Consider the following 20,611-nt stretch of genomic DNA (forward strand, 5'->3'; position numbering starts at 1 on the left):
TCTGTATCATATAAATATCTGTGTCTATTTTATTTCGATCTGTACTTTGTATACATTTGGCATATTTTGTGAATACATTTTTTTAGAAAGCTTTTTTAAATGCAGTATGCTAGTTCAGCCACAATTCTACAAATATTCTACAAATTGATACAGAAAAATACTGTGTAATAAAAGCATACAGTGTGGATGAAAGAATGCAGACAAATTTCAAAATCCTAGAAACTTCTGCAGGTGGAAGAAGATGAATAGGGTCAGAGAGTGAGGAAGTCAGCCTGGATTCTCTCTAGAGTAGGTAAATAATTTTTTTTAAAGTCAAAGTGAAAAATAGCAAAATATTTACATTTGTGAATTCTAGGTATTGGGTAAAAATGTTTTTTTTAATATCTCTATATATTTTTAATGTATCAGTTTTGTTTGACTTTTTTCTAACAAATTATTTTTCGATGAGTCAGGGAAATGTTCCCCAAAATTTTTCATGAGTAGAAGTTCTTCTTACATTTATCCCTCCTTCCAGGTAACTTGAATTCCTTGTCTTTCCCAAACCTTTATTTTTAATTAGATGTATAGTAAAAAGAGAACAGAGGGCATTTGACATCCCCATGGGGACGTAACAGTGTGTAACAGTGTGTCTCCACACAGACAGACACAGTGTTATACTGAAAAGAATGTAGAGTATATATGCACACAGCCCGGGAAATAATTTGTTATGTGCTGAGTAGAATTTACACACACACACACACACACACGCGCGCGCGCGCGCACGCGCACGCGCACACACATATATACTGTATCATGTATTATATTTTATATATAGTTTGGGCCTCAGTTTCCTCAACTGTAAAATGGATGATGATGATGATGATAACAGGGTTTTGTGATATTAATACGTGTCATGAAATCAGCTCAAGAACTGAGTGTATGGCCTGGCACGTGGTGATAAGCATGAATAATTAGTACCTGTACCTATTTCTCTTCTGATCCTCAGTACTTGAGCTGTACAAAACCAACGCATTTATGAATGCAAACGGGTGGCCGTTTCCACCATCCAAAAACGTGTGATCTGTTGGAACCATACTGTCATGGCCCCTGGCTATGGCTACTCCCTGTCTCTAGACTGTGGTCCCGGAGTGTGGGACTCCAGGGTGTAGCTGCCATGGCTACTCCTAGCTGGGTCACTGACTCTCTGCACCATGCTGGATGAATCCTCTCTTCTCCTTAAGCTTCGGTTTCCCACCTGATCACATGGAGTTCAGAGATTCCCAAACAAGAACCATGTGAATGTCCTTCGTAACTTCCAAAGGGCTGTGCACCCATCTCTCATGAGGATGATAGTGCATGGTGGATCCCTGGCAATGCAAGGTAAATTTGTGTTCGGGTTCTCAGGATTTTGTGAACCTTGCAGCAAGCCTGTGGTTCGTTCCATAGACCCTGACCTCCAGGGCCTCCAGCATTTTTTAATAGAATTACCACCTTATTTAGGAAGGATCTAATTCTTATTATTTAAAGTGCTGTTGGCAGCTGACACATTGAGAAAATTATCAAAATATAATTTAACTGGCATTTTGGTAGAGAAAAAAACCCACTCTTGCTGTTCATAAGAGTAACACACAAAGGAACATTTTCTTCTAAAATAAAACACTGAGAAGCTATGTTTTACCACAAAATCTTTACTCTGTGAATATGTGGAATGCTTCTAATTATCACCTTACATTAGGGGAAAAATTACAAAGGTACATGAAGTTCTAACAAAATAGCATCCTGATGAGGTCCTGGCGAAATGTGAGGAGATTCTGATTTGACTAGTTCGGAGGGCATCCTCGAGTACATCAATCTCCTTTCCCCACTGCCTCCTGGATATTTCTCCTAGGATGGCACCTCAGGCCCCGACTGTCACAGCCCCGCTTGTCACCTGCCCCTGCCAAACCAATGCTCCCTTGCGACTTCTCCACTCTTCACTTGTTTCCCAGGTACCACATGAAAGAGCAGCATGTCTCCCTGCTTCCTCTCCGACCAGAAGTGAGAAAAGGCACAATCCCTATCTGCCAGGGGCCCTCTGTGCCACCTCCCACCCGAAATGACCACTTAATGTGGACTTGCAGCCACCAGCCACTTCAGAACTTGCAACTGATCCTTGCTTTAAAGATGGGGTCCTCGGGTCCTGACAGAAAGGAGGAATTTGGCCAAAAGTCAGCAACTGCTTGGTGGCATGTGACAGGGACCAGGTGGACTCGGCAGAGGGTTGCAAGGAGCCTGGTGGTAGGGATGCTGCAAGCATGGGTTACAGCATGGGTTGAAAAGTGGCATCTAAAAATTCATGTTGAGGGGTGCCTGGGTGGCTCAGTCAGATGGGCTTCCGACCCCTGATTTCGCCCTAGGTCATGATCTCAGGGCCGTGTGATCGACCCGCTTTGGGCTCTGTGTTCAGTGGGGAGTCTGCTTGAGATTCTCTTCCTCTGCCCCTCCTCCTGCTTGTTTTCTCTCTCTCTCTTAAAAAAAAAAAAAAAAAAATCATGTTGGAACCCTACTTCCCAGTACCTAACCTTGTTTGGAAAGAGTCACTGTAGATGTCATTAGTCAAGACAAGGTCACAAGGGTGGTCCTTAATCCAATATGTGTTCAAATTTCCCTTTTTTATAAGAACACCTGAACACAGAGACCAGCACACAAGAACTGTGAAGGTAGAGATCAGAGCAGTGCTTCCTCGGCAAACCCCCAGCAGCTTGGGGACAGGCCTGGAACAAATCTCCCTCCCAGCCTCAAGAGGAAGCAGGCCTGCCAACACCTTGACCTCAGATGTCTGACCTCCAGAACTGTGAGATGCTAGGTTTCCGTTTAAGCCACCCAGTCTGTGCTACTTTGTTTCGGCAGCCCTAGGAAACTGCTACAGCTGGACAGGGTGGGTGGTAACCACTCAGCCGACGAGCAGCAAACCCCGAGCCTTGGACCTTCAGCCTTTCCAAGATGTGCCAGAAACCTCTCGACATGTGAAAGCTCCTGATTTTAAAATGGCAATTGATTCAAAAATTTCAAGCAATTTCACAAACTTCCTCCAAAAAACATCTTCAGGCCGCACATTTTAATTTCTGGACTAAATGAACTTAAATTCCTGTTCAGTTATAACAGTGTATAAAACTATGACTTTCAAGCTTCTTCACAAGCAACATTCTTCTGAAATTAATCAGCAATTAAAGAATCATGAAATTGCAGGTCCAGGGGGAGGTCCAGGTTACAGACAAAAGGAAGAATAGAGGGGAGCAAACATGTCTTGAGCACTTGCCGTTGCCATAAATGGCTGTGTGCATTTCACGCACACATTCTCCTGTCATCTCTACAAGGGTTCCTAGGTGGTAGGCATTTTTTGTTCCCTTTGTACAGGTGAGAGAACAGTGATGCCCAAAAGTGTAAAAGCATTCACCATCACACAGCTGCCTTCTGGAAAGTCTGCTTGTCTGACTTCACAATCTCTCCAAGGGGGTGAGGGAGGCGCCGCTGGGGAGGGACCCAGGTCTTGTCTGTTCATTGGGAAGCTCACTGAGAAGGCAGTTGGTGTAGCCTTGAACCCTGAGCCCTTCATGCTGCGGGAACCCTGGGAGCATTCCCCTAAATGTACTCCGCCACTTGCCTCCCTCCTCTGCACAAACTCCCGACTTCTCAGCTGCCTTGTGCCTTTCTTTGGCTACTCCGTGTGGCCACTATCACAAAATGGCTGGACCGCTCAGGGACGTCTGCCCAGGCCTTTGTCCATTTTGTCCCTATTCTCTTCCCATTTTCTTTGTCCAGCCCGTCACGTGAATCCTCCCGGCCCTTTTCCCATTCATGGACCACTCGGGGCAGGGGTTGAGATGCAAGGCCTTTATCTGGACAACCAAGGCCCGCCCTCCACCTAGCGGCCTCCCCTCCCCTCCAAGAGCCCCGCTGTCCCCCAGCAGGCCCAATGCCCCACTCTCCCTGCATTGAGTCTGAGTTCTATCCAAACCTTCCCTGTACCAAGTGGGCCACCGGGGAAACCCGCCCTAAGACTCCTCAGCCTTCTCTACCAAGGCACCAAATATATTTCGTGCTTTCAGTTTTCAGTGGATGCACTTTGCTTTCCAGGGTAAAAAATAAAACGCACCACTCTTATTAGGAAGCTGGATCCTTGTGCGGGTTCTTGCGCGAGCTCACGGTGTGATACTGGGCATGCCCACTGCCCTGGTTGAATGCAGATTCATCATCTGGGGGATGAGCATCGTGGATTAAAATCAGTCTCTCAAGTATTTCACAGCCTCTAAGATGCCATGACTCTTTATACTTCCCTCCCCACCCTCAACCCAGTCATTCATTCACAGGAGCATGGATGCCCCTGGGGCACACCACGTGTCAGACGCCCTTCCCGGAGACAAGGACACAGAGAGAAACAGAACGCTCAAGGCTCCTGTAGCTTGGCTGGGGAGAGGAGGGAAATAAGTAAACAAGAGAGGAGATAAGGTGACCTTAATCGTGACAAGGGCTGGGAAGAAATGAAGTAAGATGGTAAGCGAGAGAGGAACAGAGTGCAGAGAGAGAAAAGGAGACCTGAAGACAGGTAGGAGCCAGCCGTGCGCAGGTGCAGGAACGAGCTTGCCAGCAGAGGGAATAGCACTGGAAAAGTCTTTACGGGATGAGCTTGGCAGGTTTAGGGGACAAAACAAAGGCCAGTGTGGCTGGGGGAGACAGGGCAAGGGCAGAGTATTAGAAGATGAGCCAGGGGCCAAGGGCCCGGGCTCCGTCAGGAAAGAGAGAGTTTGGATCTTCTTCCCAGTACAATGAAGACCTATCGGGGATCACAGTTATGTCAGTGATGCAACAAGTCCCCCCAGAATGTCCTCCTGAGTTCAGGGTAGAACAGCAGTTATGTTGAAGACCATCCCATAATGAAATCCGGTTTATCATTCAATGTGGACTTAGCTTAGCTCCAGAGAAGTGACATCCATGTGGACCTGACTTAGCTCCAGAGCACAACTTTACCCAAAGGGATATGGAAATTGTGCCCTTTTAGGGAATGACTAAACAAACTCAGAATGTCAGCCTAAGAAAGAAAAGACTCAAGAGGAACACAAAGTGATGTCTGCAGATTCCAGAAGAGCTCTCCCAGGGAGGAAAGGACAGAGCAGTGCTTTGGGAACCAATTAGGCTCAGTTGGGGAACTCTTTAGAGAGTGACATTTCATCTAAAAGGAACAACCTTCCAACAGCCAGTGTCCCAGGTAGGAAGAGGAAAGAATCTGTGAGAGCAGACAGCTCTGCCTCTTGGAAGCAGCCATGTGGTAACTCAGGGAACATGGCGGACTCAGGCCTGGTGGGTGGTGGGGCTGGAGGCTCTCCCACATCCAGGGCTCCATTATTCTACTGCTTTCTCTCATCGGGTATGGAAAATTGGTGCCAGAGTCTTACTTATAGAGAAACTTCAAATTATAATTACAAATTTACTTTTCAGATAAAATCACACAAATTTTCTGAAATAGAGCCCAACTGGTTTTAAATAGAGCTCATCTTTATCAGATTTAAACTTCCACCAAATATAGCTGAGGAAGGGAGGAAGAGAAGAGGGAGACCTCAGCCAAGAGTAAAAGCAGAGAAATCTGCTCTTTGGTTGATGGATCCGTCCAAAAGCAAAGCTTCATTTGAAGTTCCTCAAAACCATGAACACTTTAGCTCTTGGCTGAACCAGCCAGCAAGTTACCTCCCCTGCAACACACACATACACACACACACACACACACACACACACACACACATACACAGTCACTGTGGTGCAGGAAGGGGCTAGGGAACTCTTCGGAAAGCATTAAAGCCAGGCTTTTCCATTAGAATATCTTCCCTGGCTACACACACCAGGCATCTCAAGAACTTGAGATTTTCATCCTTGATCTCCCTCTTTCTCTAGGGAATGTTTAGGAGCATTGTTGTCTTAAGCAATCCTGGGCTTATATCCCAGCTCTTCCAAGTAGCAGCTAATCGTGGCGACCGTTACTCAATTTCTCTGAGTTTTAGTATTTATATTTAATATTATGATATTTATAAAGAAAAAGAAAAGTAGTCATTATCTTGCAGGGTAAATGTAAAGATTAAATAGAATGTAAATATAGAATATTCTGTTTATACATATAAAGTACTTAGAGCACATAGTACAGTGAAATTTTATCTAGTAATAATATTTAGCATGTATATGCCATGCTAAATATTCACTCTTTTAAGTGTCATTCAGCATTTTGTGCATTTAAAACTAATTTCGGCCTCACATTATCTGTATGAAGAATATGCATTATTACCACCCCATTATAGAGACAGGGCCACTGAGGCACAGAGAGTGTAAGGAACTTGTTCCAGATTTCACAGCCCACAGCGCACTGGGGAGCAGCCCCCACCCCAGCTTCCTAGCTTTCTCCCTCTTTCTCTTGCCCCTCTGGTGGGCCTACCATGCTGCTAATGGTCAGATTTCTAGGACCTAATGTAAACATGATGGTCCTTAACTAAGGTCTCCAAAGCTCCCCCACTGCCTGCAGGATAAAGCTCAAACCCCTGAGCATGGACCACAACTTGACCTCTTGTTCTGCCAGCCTCCTTACTTCTAGCTCTCTCCTTGTACTGCACATCCTGGTCACCCCAAACTTCCTCTCCCCCCAGCAATGCTACTTCCTCATACCTGTGTGCAGGGATGCCTTGCCTGCCTTCCCAGGCCCTCTCCTACAAATGCCCCACTTTCTGTTCCCTACCTGGTACCCTCTGCCACACTGGTGTACCCCTCCACTCAATCTCCTAACCATCCTGCAGGAGGGATGGCCCTGGGCATTAGACAGGGGGAAAACCAACTGAGAGAAAGTTTCCTTCGAGGTCATACAGCAAGAAAGCAACTAAGCTGACATTTAAACCCACAACTTTCTGGCTTCCAGACTTGCTTACCTTGGTCACACAACCTCCCTGAATGAATTGGGGAGAGTCTCTCTGAGCTCCAACTAGACCTGCAAAGGCTGATGTTTCTCTTTGATAAGGTGTAAGAGAGGATTTGAAATGCCCCTCTGGCCAGTTGTCCTGCCCCCTGAGCTGTGACCCCTTCTGCCACATCAGATAGCTTCTGGGCCCAGACAATCCAGAACACCCACAGACAGATGTAGCCACAGCCCTGGGAAAGGACGTTCACCTTTCTCTCCTTCTCTCTCTCCCTCTCTCTCTCTCCCTCCCTCCCTCTCTCCCTCCCTATGCTTTGCTGACTAGGAAGGGTGCAGGCTCATGCATGAAACAAGCCTGGCTTGGGAAGCCAAATAAAGTGGAATAAGGGGGCATGTGCATTTTATCAGAACCAAACAAATTGTGGCTATAAACATTCCGTCGCCAACAAAATTGCAGGCTTCTTTGAAGATCAGTGTCTGTTTTTTAATGTATCTATATTAAAAAAAAAAGGGGGGGACCAAATTTCCATTCAAACAGTATGAGGAGGGGGCAGAGGGAGAGGGGGGAGGAGAGGACTGAACCCGGGGAAATTAAATGAGGGAGAGGGAAGGGGGACCTTATGTCCTGGATTAGCACATTGATTAGAAGCAAGTCTCTTTCACTTGAGCAGCCCTCCCCACCACACACCATCCGCAGCCCCACAAGCCACGAACCACAGATATTTCATGGGGTCCTTCTTTGCCTTCTTTATTTGATATGCTCAGACTCAACTGTTGTGGTTCAGACAGTTTGTGTTAGGGGTCCTGAGAGAGAGAAAGAAAGACAGCCTCCTAATTACCTGCAATCAGCTGGGGACATCTGGAAAGCACTCTGGCTTTAACCCTGCCGTGGCAGCCGCTAGGGTCTCCCCATCTCTCCCTGACCTAATCAGCCTGGGGCCACGGAGGTGAAGCTGGGGTCCCCTGCCCTCAGCTCCACCTCCTCAAGCTGCACAGACTCGTTGCTCTGGCCTCACATCCGGACCATCTCGTCCCAGCCCAGAGTTTCAAAGACTCTCCAAACACTGACAAGACCCAAAGCCATACCTCCAGCTTTGATCAATCTTTCTCGCTCCAGAACCACATTTTCAACAGTATAGCAGGCACTCCAGTTACTTCCATTCCTTTGTGAAGGGAAAATAAAAAACAACTAAAACCCAGATCCTGGACGTTTCCTTCCGTGTAACCCCTTCCAAGCCAAGAACATCAACTACCCTACATGAGGCAGGCTCACCAGTCTCTCTCCAGTCAGAGTCTCCCTCGTGCTTTCTGCACCATGGATTCCTCTCTTCTAGGGATCCCAAGATCCTTCTAGACATTTTCACATGGATCTTGGGTAAGCACCTTGAACTCAAAATGTCTAAAACGGAACTCACCCCTGCACAGTCAAGCATCGCTTCTATATATAAATCGCCAACGATACACCCAGACTGGGAATCGGTGACATGTTCTAGTCCTCCTCTCTCATTGCAGCCTTCTAATTCAGTACAAATTATGGTGCTTTTCCAACTGTGAGAACCATTCTTCTCTAGTCACACTGTTTCTATCATAATTACAACCCTGCGTTCTCTTACCGAGCATGTTTACTCGTGTAATGAGTTTTTCTTCCCAATCTGCATCCAAGAAGAATTCACTATAGCTTTGGATCAGAGAACTAGAAACAGTTAAACTGAAAAAAAAATTTAAAAATGGACCTCTGCGACGATGGACTCTGAAAAACAAACTGAGGGTTCTAGAGGGGAGGGGGGTGGGGGGATGGGTTAGCCTGGTGATGGGTATTAAAGAGGGCACGTTCTGCACGGAGCACTGGGTGTTATGCACAAACAATGAATCATGGAACACTACATCAAAAACTAATGATGTAATGTATGGTGATTAACATAACAATAAAAAATTTTAAAAAAAATGGACCTCTGCCACAAGATCACAGGTAATCCAGTGTTGTTAAACTTCGTAGACCTGTGTTGTTGTGAATTGTGCATCCTTTTGCATGTATTGGTAAACTTCAGTGCAAATGGGACTAACAGGAAAATGGACAAAAATGCTAAAAGCCTCCAGAACTTGGTTCTGGCTGCTCCCTCTGTTGAGAATGTCCCTTCTCTTGTGCTCTTGCAAATATGCTCGACTTTGATTTCTGGAAAGTATCTGAGACCTGGTCTGCACCTGCTTCCTCAGTAGAACTGTTTGATAATATCCCCAGTCAGGATTTATCTCCACTACCCTTAACGCTTCCACACCAACCTAATTGCTGAATTTATTGTCTTTCCTCTAGTTCTGGTTCTAGTTCTGGGTTCTCTGCCCCAGTGGACGGCACCAAAATCCATCCTGAGCTAAAATCCAAAACCTGAGCAATGCCCTTGATGCCATACTCCTTCTATGGTTTCTACACCCTAAACATATCCCCAGTCCTCTATATCTCTCTGATTCTTGAGCTGACATCCTAGGCCAGGCTGCCATGGTACCTGCATTCACGCAAGCTGTTCACAATGCATCTCCCCTGAACCCGACAGTTACCCTAATCCACTCGTTCCTTCCTGAAGTTCTCAGTGGCTTCCCTCAATTCTTAAGTTGGCTTCCCTCAGTGAGCCTGTGCCTCAACCAGCCTCAACTTTGGCAGAGTCTTGGCTTTCTTACTCCAGTCACACCAACTGGCTTTCTTTTTTTTTTTATTATTATTATGTTATGTTAATCCCCATACATTACATCATTAGTTTTTGATGTAGTGTTCCATGATTCATTGTTTTCATATAACACCCAGTGCTCCATGAAGAACGTGCCCTCCTTAATACCCATCACCAGGCTAACCCATCTTCCCACACCACTCTCCTCTAGAACCCTCAGTTTGTTTTTCAGAGTCCATAGTCTCTCATGGTTCGTCTCCCCTTCTGATTTCCCTGCTTCATTCTTCCCATCCTGCTATCTTCTTCTTTTTTTTTAACATATAATGTATTATTTGTTTCAGAGCTACAGATCTGTGATTCAACAGTCTTGCACAATTCACAGCGCTCACCATAGCACATACCCTCCCCAATGTCTATCACCGGCCACCCCATCCCTCCCACCGCCCACCACTCCAGCAACCCTCAGTTTGTTTCCTGAGATTAAGAATTCCTCATATCAGTGAGGTCATGTGATACATATCTTTCTCTGATTGACTTATTTTGCTCAGCATAATACCCTCCAGTTCCATCCACGTCATTGCAAATGGCAAGATTTCATTTTTTGATGGCTGCATAATAGTCCAGTGTGTGTGTGTGTGTGTGTGTGTGTGTGTGTGTGTGTGTGTGTGTGTGTGTATACCACATCTTCTTTACCATTCATCTGTCGATGGACATCTTGGCTCTTTCCACAGTTTGGCTATTGTGGACATTGCTGCTATAAACATCGGGGTGCACATACCCCTTCGGATCCCTACATTTGTATCTCTGGGGTAAATACCCAGTAGTGCAATTGCTGGATCGTATGGTAGCTCTATTTTCAACTGTTTGAGGAACCTCCATACTGTTTTCCAGAGTGGCTGCCCCGGGTTGCATCCCCACCAACCGTGTAGGAGGGTTCCCCTTTCTCTGCAACCCTGCCAACATCTGTCATTTCCTGACTTGTTAATTTTAGCCATTCTGGTGTGAGGTGATATCTCATTGAGGTTTTAATTTGGATTTCCCTGATGCTGAGCGACGTTGAGCACTTTTTCATGTGTCTGTTGGCCATTTGGATGTCTTCTTTGGAAAAATGTCTGTTCATGTCTTCTGCCAATTTCTTGATTAGATCATTTGTTCTTTGGGTATTGAGTTTAAGAGGTTCTTTATAGATTTTGGATACTAGCCCTTTATCTGATATGTCATTTGCAAATATCTTCTCCCATTCTGTCAATTGTCTTTTGGTTTTGTGGACTGTTTCTTTTGCTGCGCAAAAGTTTTTATCTTGATGAGGTCCCAATAGTTCATTTTTGCCCTTGCTTCCTTTGCCTCTGGCAATGGTTCTAGGAAGAAGTTGCTGTGGCTGAGGTCAAAGAGGTTGCTGCCTGTGTTCTCCTTGAGGATGTTGAAGGACTCCGGTCTCAAATTGAGGTCTTTCAACCATTTTGAAACTATTTTTGTGTGTGGTGAGAGGAAATGGTCCAGTTTCATTCTTCTGCATGTGGTTGTCCGATTTTCCCAACACCATCTGTTGAAGAGACTGTCTTTTTTCCAATGGACATTCTCTCCTGCTTTGTCGAAGATTAGTAGACCGTAGAGTTTAGGGTCCATTTCTGTGCTCTCTATTCTGTTCCATTGATCTATGTGTCTGTTTTTGTGCCAGTACCATACTGTCTTGATGATCACAGCTTTGTAATAGAGCTGGAAGTCCAGAATTGTGATGCCTCCAGCTTTGCTTTTGTTTTTCAACATTCTTCTGGCTATTTGGGGTCGCTTCTTTTTCCACACAAATTTTAGGATTATTTGTTCCATTTCTTTGAAAAAAGTGGATGGTATTTTGATGGGGATTACATTGAATGTGTACATTGCTCTAGGTAGCATTGACATCTTCACAATGTTTGTTCTTCCAATCCACGAGCATGGAACGTTTTTCCATCTCTTTGTGTCTTCTTCAAATTCTTTCATGAGTATTTTATAGTTTTCTGAGTACAGATCCTTTGCCTCTGGTTAGATTTATTCCTAGGTATCTTATGGTTTTGGGTGCAATTGTAAATAGGATCAACTCCTTGATTTGTCACTCTTCTGTCTTGTTGTTGGTGTATAGGAATGCCACTGATTTCTGTGCATTGATTTTATATCCTGACACTTTCCTGAATTCCTGTATGAGTTCTAGCAGTTTTGGGGTGGAGTCTTTTGGGTTTTCCACATAAAGTATCATATCATCTGCAAAGAGTGAGAGTTTGACTTCCTCTTTGCCGATTTGGATGCCTTTGATTTCTTTTTGTTGTCTGATTGCTGTGGCTAGGACTTCTAATACTATGTTGAATGGCAGTGGTGATAGTGGACATCCCTGCCACGTTCCTGACCTTAGGGGGAAAGCTCTCAGCTTTTCCCGATTGAGAATGATATTTGCTGTAGGTTTTTCATAGATGGCTCTTATGATATTGAGATATGTACCCTCTGTGCCTATACTCTGAAGAGTTTTGATCAAGAAAGGATGTTGTACTTTGTCAAATGCTTTTTCTGCTTCTATTGAGAGGATCATATGATTCTTGTTCTTTCTTTTGTTAATATATTGTATCACGTTGATTGATTTGCGGATGGTGAACCAACCTTGCGGCCCAGGGATAAATCCCACTTGGTCATGGTGATAATCCTTTTAATGTACTGTTGGATCCTACTGGCTAGTATTTTGGTGAGAATTTTTGCATCCATGTTCATCAAGGATATTGATCCGTAGTTCTCCTTTTTGATGGGGTCTTTGTCTGGTTTGGAGATCAAGGTAATGGTGGCCTCATAAAACGAGTTTGGAAGTTTTCCTTCCATTTCTATTTTTTTGGAACAGATTCATAAGAATAGGTATTAATTCTTCTTAAAGTATTTGGTAGAATTCCCCTGGGAAGCCATCTGGCCCTGGGCTTTTGTTTGTTGGGAGATTTTTGATGACTGCTTCAATTTCCTTAGTAGTTATAGGTCTGTTCAGGTTTTCTGTTTCTTCCTGGTTCAGTTTTGGTAGTTGATACATCTCTAGGAATGCATCCATTTCTTCCAGATTATCTAATTTGCTGGCATAGAGTTGCTCATAATATGTTCTTATAATTGTTTGTATTTCTTTGGTGTTGGTTGTGATCTCTCCTCTTTCATTCATGATTTTGTTGATTTGGGTCATTTCTCTTTTCTTTTTGATAAGTCTGGCCAGGGGTTTATCAATCTTGTTAATTCTTTCAAAGAACCAGCTCCTAGTTTCATTGATCTGTTCTACTGTTCTTTTGGTTTCTAGTTCATTGATTTCTGCTCTGATCTTTATGATTTCTCTTCTCCTGCTGGGTTTAGGCTTTATTTGCTCTTCTCTCTCCAGCTCCTTTAGGTGTAGGGTTAGGTTGTGTATTTGAGAACTTTCTGGTGTCTTGAGAAAGGCTTGTATTGCTATATACTTTCCTCTTAGGACTGCCTTCGCTGCATCCCAAAGATTTTGAACAGTTGTGTTTTCATTTTCATTTGTTTCCATGAATTTTTTTAATTCTTCTTTAATTTCCTGGTTGACCCATTCATTCTTTAGTAGGATGCTTTTTAGCCTCCATGTATTTGAGTTCTTTCCGACTTTCCTCTTGTGATTGAGTTCTAGTTTCAAAGCATTGTGGTCTGGAAACATGCAGGGAATGATCCCAATCTTTTGGTACCGGTTGAGACCTGATTTGTGACCTAGGATGTGGTCAATTCTGGAGAATGTTCCATGGGCACTAGAGAAGAATGTGTATTCCTTTGCTTTGGGATGGAATGTTCTGAATATGTCTGTGAAGTCCATTTGGTCCAGTGTGTCATTTAAGTCTTTATTTCCTTGTCGATTTTTGGCTTAGATGTTCTGTCCGTTTCAGTGAGGGGGGTGTTAAAGTCCCCCACTATTATTATATTGTTGTCGATGTGTTACTTTGATTTTGTTATTAATTGCCTTATATAATTGGCCGCTCTCATGTTAGGGGCATAGATATTTACAATTTTTAGATCTTCTTGGGGGATAGATCCTTTAAGTAAGATATAGTGTCCTTCCTCATCTCTTATTACAGTTTTTGGTTTAAAATCTAATTTGTCTGATATAAGGATTGCCACCCCAGCTTTCTTTTGGCATCCATTAGCATGGTAAATGTTTTTCCACCCCTTCACTTTCAATCTGGGGTTGTCTTTGGGTCTAAAATGAGTCTCTTGCAGACAGCATATCGACGGGTCTTGTTTTTGAATCCAATCTGATAGCCTGTGTCTTTTGATTGGGGCATTTAGTGCATTTACATTCAGGGTAATAATTAAAAGATATGAATTTAGTGCCATTGTATTGCCTGTAAGGTGACTGTGACTGTATATTGTCTGTGTTCCTTTCTGGTCTATGTTGCTTTTAGGCTCTCTCTTTGCTTAGAGGACCCCTTTCAATATTTCTTGGAGGGCTGGTTTCATGTTTGCAAATTCCTTTAGTTTTTGTTTGTCCTGGAAGCTTTTTACCTCTTCTATTTTCAATGACAGTCTAGCTGGATATAGTATTGCTGGCTGCATATTTTTCTAATTTAGTGCTCTGAAATATCATGCCAGTCCTTTCTGGCCTGCCAGGTCTCTGTGGATAGGTCTGTTGCCAATCTAATGTTTCTACCATTGTAGGTTACATATCTCTTGTCCCGAGCTGCTCTCAGGATTTTCTCTTTGTCTCTGAGACTCGTAAGTTTTACTATTAGATGTCGGGGTGTTGACCTATTTTTATTGGTTTTGAGATGGGTTCTCTGTGCCTCCTGGATTTTGATGCCTATTTCCTTCCCCACATTAGGGAAGTTCTCTGCTATAATTTGCTCCAATATACCTTCTGCCCCTCTCTCTCTTTCTTCTTCTTCCAGGGATCCCAATTATTCTAATGTTGTTTGTTGTTTTGTCTTATGGTATTGCTTCTCTCTCAAATTCTGCCCTCGTGATCCAGTAGTTGTTTATCTCTCTTTTTCTCAGCTTCTTTATTTTCCATCATTTTGTATTCTATATTGCTAATTCTCTCTTCTGCCTCATTTGTTCTAGCAATTAGAGCCCCCATTTTTTATTGCACCTCATCAATAGCCTTTTTGATTTGGACTTGGTTAGATTTTAGGTCTTTTATTTCTCCAGAAAGGGTTTCTCTAATAACTTCCATGCTTTTTTCAAGCCCAGCTATCTTTAAAATCATCATTCTGAACTCTAGTTCTGACATATGACTAATGTCCGTATTGGGTAGGTCCCTGGCAGTCGGGACTGCCTCTTGTTCTTTTTCTTGAGGTGATTTTTTCCGTCTTGTCATTTTGTCCAGAGGAGAATAGATGAATGAGAGAACAAAATGCTAACAGGGAAACAACGTCCCCAGAAAATATACTCTAAACAAATCAGAAAAGACCTGAAAGTGGGGGAAAAGAAAGGGAAAGAAAGAAAAGGGAAAAAGAGAAAAGTAAAAGAAAAAGAGAAAAACAAACAGACACAGAATAAAACAAAAAAAAACAGAATATGATCAGATATGATCAGGCTGGTGCAGAGATCAGTGCCACACACTAGATTTTGGGTGTATTTTGGTCTGTTAGAAGAAAGTGCTGCTCAAAATTTTAAAGAAAGAAAAACTTATATATGTACAAAAATAAGGGTTAATACGATGAAGGGATGGAATATGACTGTAAAGATGAAAATTATAAAAGATTTTATAAAAGGAATTGATAAGAAGTTGTTTGAAAAAAGAAGAGGATTAAAAAAATAAAGAAAGAAAAAAAAGGGGGGGAGAGAATGTGATCAGGCAGGAGACTAGAACAAACCCATACACTAGTGATTTAGGGTATATTTTGACCTGTTAGGAGAAACTGTATGTCAAAATTTTAAAGAGAGAACAACTTATATACATATGCCAAAAATAAGGGTAACTACTATGAAGGGATAGAATATGACTCTAAAAATTAAAAATAAAAATGTTTTTAAAAAAAAGATTGATAAGATGTTGGTTGAAAAAGGGAAAAAGAAAAATTTAAAAAAAAAGACAGTTAAAACAAAAATTAACTTTGAAAGACTAAAGAATCATGGGAGAAAAGCCATGAATTCTATGTGCAGTATTCCTCTAGCGCTGGAGTTCTCCCGTTCTCCTTGATCGGTCAACTTGGTCTTGGCTTGCTGGCTGTTCCTGCTGATCTTCTGGGGGAGGGGCCTGTTGCTGTGGTTCCCAAATGTCTTTGCCGGAGGCGGAATTGCCCCGCCCTTGTCGCTCGGGGCTAAGCAAGCTGCTTGGGTTTGCTCTCAGGAGCTTTTGTTCCCTGCAAGCTCTCGGTACAGCTTTGGAGGACCAGGGTGAAAATGGTGGCCTCCCACTCTCTGCCCGGAGGAGCTGAGAACTCGGAGCCCCGCTCCTCAGTGCGTCCCCAGAGAAAAGCAGTCACTCCCGTGTCCCCGGTCTCCGGCCGCACTCCGCACTCACCCGGCCTGTGACCGAGCATGTCTATCTCTGGCACCCGACCCGGTGTGGAGTCTCCAAACCCAGCAGATCCCTGCGGTGCGCTCCCGCACCGCTCCTCCCGGGGGAGGAAGGGGAGTGTCCCCGGCTCTGCCGCTTGTTGGGTCCCTGCTGGAGGAGAAGTGGCCCGACTGGGCCGCGGATCACAGTTCATGGCCACCCCGAGCTGAGCGCCTCGGCTCCGTCTCTGCAGCCGGCTTCCCCGCTCCGATCCCTGGGAGCTCTGCCGCACTCAGGCACCCCCGGTCTTTCTGTGACCCTGAGGGCCCTGAGACCACACTGTCCCGCGAGTGTTCCACCCCCCGCTTAGCCACTGCAGCGACGTCCCTCAGCGGAGCCGGCTTCTCAAAGTTCCAATTTTGTGCTCCGCGGTTCTAGCACTTGCCAGAAGCGGCCGATGGAGGCCCCCTCCCCCACTGTCTAGCCTCCCGAATATCGCCTCGGATTCACTTCTCTGCATGTCCTACCTTCTAGAAAGTGGTCGCTTTTCTGTTCAGAGAGTTGCTGCTATTCTTTTCTTCGATCTCCTGCTGAGTTCGTAGGTGTTCAGAATGGTTTGATCCCTATTCAGCTGAATTCCTGAGACCAGACGAAATCCAGGTCTCCTACTCCTCCGCCATCTTGCTCTGCCCCACCAACTGGCTTTCAGCATTTCCTTCAAGGGCCTTCACCCCAACAGGTCCTGCTGCTTTGATCTGCAACTTCTGCTTGATCTCAACTCACCCCTCAGAAAGCAAAGGATCATTTTTTTTCAAAGAAGTTCCCTTGACTTCTCCATATTAGACCAAGCTCTACGCCCTCAACCCCAGCTCCCAATGTAGTGGGTTGAATAGGGTCCTTCCAAAAGATATGTTCAAATCATGTCACTTGAAACAAACATCCCACCGAGGGAGTCCCTTCTATAATGATATGCTTAGTTTAATGAGGCCTCAACTTTTCAATACTATTTAAAATGGTATTGTCTTATTTTTCTCATTATAGAACGTATGTGCTCATTAAATGAAATTGGAAAACACATAAAAATAGAAAAAATAAAACTGTCTTCTGTTGTTACGTTTCAAAGGAAGCCATATTTTGGTGTCTCTATTTCTTGGATTTTTGGCTTTATCTGGGTTTTAATTTTTCGTGGTTAGGATCAGATTTCACACACGATTTTTACTATACTGCCTTTATTTAAATTATATTATAGGTAATTTATCCTATTACATATCCTTTATTAACATAAACTTTATAGGTTGCATACTATTCTATTGGAGGACTATATCATAATTTGTGTAACCACTTTCTTATTGTGCTATGTAGGTTGTTCCAATTTTTATATTTATAAGCAATACAGTGATGGATTTGTAAGTCATGCACTTCTACTGAATGCCAGATACTGTTAGGCCTTTCCAACAATCCTATCTCCCTGTCCTTCCAAGCTGGACTCTCTCCACTAAAACAATCAGTTTTTGTCATGCAGAGAGATTTGTTGATGTAATTCACCACAAAGCTGATTTTTTAGTTCCATTCAAGTTTTCCCTTCCATGATTCCCAACATCAATTGGAACCTCTCTTATTTGAGAAAAATACCAAAATTGTTACCACCACTACTAATAATAATTACCCATCATCATTGGAATGCTTACCATATACTGTGCATAATCTCATTATCATCATAAACTCCTATTAAGCAGGTGTTTTTATTAGTGTTAACATTCATAGTATTGGGCTCTGTTTTATCTACAAAACTGCCTAGAAATGTGGGGATGACAGGTACTAAATCTGGCTTAACTCCGTTAGTCCCATAACCCCAATAGGAATAAGCATGTAGTGGGACATGCTAAATAACTATCAAAACATAATTGAAGTAATAATAAGAATAAAGGAACTGACAGGAAAACAATATTATGTCGCTTAACTGCTCTAAGCTTTGGTTATCCCTCCAGTAAAATGGGTGTATGGAGAAGTGGATGGTGGACCAGATGCTTCCTAAGGGATAAATGTTCATTACCTTATGCCATCTTTGTTTAAGAATTGACCACAGGGCAGCTGGGTGGCTCAGTCGGCTAAGAGTCTGCCTTCAGCTCATGTCATGATCCCAAGGTGCTTGGATTGAGCCCCTCATTGGGCTCCCTGCTCAGAAGGGACTCTGCTTCTCCCTCTCCCTCTGCCCCTCCTCCTCCACCCATTCTTTGTCTCTCACTTTCTCTCTCTCTCACACAAACAAATAAAATCTTAAAAAAAAAAAAAAAAAAGAATTGACCACAGTTTCCCAAGCACCTACTGTGTGATAGGTCCTGGGCTAGTTACTGAATTTTCTGAAGCTAATAGGATTAACCCTCTCTCTGAAAGGCCATAGTTTTTACGGTTAAATGCTAGCTTTTAAGTTCCAAAATCAAACAGGAAGGCAGGGTGTGGGGAGAAGGGGAGAATGTCTGAGAAGGTAAATTAATTCAGCTTGCTGGTCCAGCAGCCATTCAGCATAACTGACCTAAGGAAGGCTTTCTGGACTGGCTCAGATCTTCACCAAGCATATCGTAGGGACCCTGTTTATATCCTCATAGCATCGTGCACTTCTCATGCTTATACTCCTTGTAAAAGTCAAGCTCTGAGAAGGCATGGATAATGCTCACTCTACAACCACAGTGTGTAGTGTTCAAGAACATTTGTGGAAGGAAGGAGAAGAGGAAAAGCAAGAGCTCAGGACCATTACCCAGGGAAACAAATCTATTATAATAAAAGAGAGAAAAAGTCAAATGCCAGAAGAGAAGAGAGAAAACATTGCAGGGGTCTGAAGAGATGGCACTCCCTCTCCATACTCGAGTATTTTCACAGTCGTTGGTCTGCGAGATTATGTATTTAGAGTTGAAGGATGTGGGATCTTGAAAAATTTGAAATCACTTGTGCAATTGGTTTGCCAATCTCATGGATGATCTGTCTGTTTGCTCTCACACTGCCACTTGATGGAGATCAGTGTCTTCGAATCCATCTAGACACTTGAATCTTGATGTGATTATTCAGATTCTTTCTTTAGGCTCTCCAAAATTTAGTTTTCGTATTTTCCTGTCTTTAATCAAGTCTTCCAATGTAGGTGGTGTTTTAGGATGGAAGACAGTCCTCTTCCTTGGCTGATATTGTTTTTTTAATCGTTGTTCTCTGGGTCTGGAAATTCAACCAGCGCAAAGGCCACCTATCTTTATTGGCAAATTCACAACTCCAATGATAAAGAGAAAATTCTAAAATACTACAAAGGAAAAAAATATATAAAATAGATTACCTACCAAAAAATAAGATTTCAATACTCTCAGTCTTTGATGATCATAAATAGGAGTTAGGGGACAGTGGAATGACATCTTTGAACATTTTGGGGGAAATGATTGTATACCCAGAATTTCACACTCAGCCAAACCACCGATCAAGTGTGAAAGTCTAATAAAAATTTTTGGGTTTGTTTCATTTTTGTTTTTATTTTTCAAGGACTCAAAATTTTACCACCCAAATACTCCTTGTGAAAAAGTTTCTTGAAGAAGCCTGAAGCTTCTGAAACAAGTGGGAAACAAGCCTGAAACAAGTGGACATAAACCAAGAGAATGATGTTGGAATAAACAGATCCATCCAAAGGCCCATTGAAGAGAAAGAAAAACCAGCAGGAGAACTTTCTGTGGCACACCTGGCTAAGTACATGGGGGACTCAGAGGGCCTCAAGAATGATGTATTTAAGATGTTTCGTTATAATGGAAGAGCAATTTGTTGGTTTTTCACTTATGAATTCAACCAAAGAGATGACATGGAAGAAATAAGTGAGTGACAGAACAGAAGGCCAGTGTGACCCACTGGAAAGCATAAGACTGATGGCAGAAGTGACAGAAAGGGGGAGGGGTGGCAGGAAGGAAATATTTTCATACCACCAAACTTACGCAGTAAGACACAGAGGACCGATAACAGGTAACCAGTAGATGCAATAGAATCGTAAACCAAAATTAACAATGAAATTAACTGAATTAATGCAAAATGTGGTAGAAGGTGATATAGGTGAATGACACTGTGTTTTATCACAGTAGAAAATCAGTAAATACTGTCCAGTGTTGGAAAAATGAGAAATGAGTAGAAGACCATATTGTTTCAAAGATTTAATTATAGAAAAAAGTAAAAGTGATTTCCCTGGGGGATTAAGCTGGGAGTGTGGATGGGGCCTGGGGACTATTGCTTTTTATCATAAATTCTTGTATTCTTTGATTTTTTTAAGCAGATGTAAAGAATAATTTGATTTAAAACATTTTTAAGGGGAAAAACTATTGTAAATATCTGACCTTGTCGGAGAGCTGCTTAAGCAGTTTCCTTGCTCCTTTAAACGCTGATCCATTTTATTTTTTTCAGGATTATCTGTGATTAAGGAGTCAGATTTCTTTCTTTTTTTTTTTTTTTTTAGAACCACTGCTGCCTCCCCCACTCCCTTCTGCTTAAGGGCTGAGAATGGAATTACATACTTCTCGTTCCAGAATTGTTTGAAATAATTGAATTAAGGCTGCAGAAAAAACTTTCACCCTCATCCCTGGAAAC

The 20,611-nt window shown here is 43.0% G+C and overlaps 1 long non-coding RNA gene across 1 annotated transcript in view; it reads left to right on the forward strand.

The window, feature by feature from the left end:
• Positions 1-19,734, forward strand: part of LOC113908768 — a 33,259-nt gene extending 13,525 nt beyond the window's left edge. The window contains exon 3 of the long non-coding RNA XR_003515587.1: positions 19,529-19,734. This is a non-coding gene — a long non-coding RNA (uncharacterized LOC113908768). The remainder of the gene's footprint in view (positions 1-19,528) is intronic.
• Positions 19,735-20,611: the final 877 nt, after the last annotated feature.

Source organism: Zalophus californianus, chromosome 6 (assembly GCF_009762305.2).
Source record: "Zalophus californianus isolate mZalCal1 chromosome 6, mZalCal1.pri.v2, whole genome shotgun sequence".
Taxonomy (NCBI): Eukaryota; Metazoa; Chordata; class Mammalia; order Carnivora; family Otariidae; genus Zalophus; species Zalophus californianus.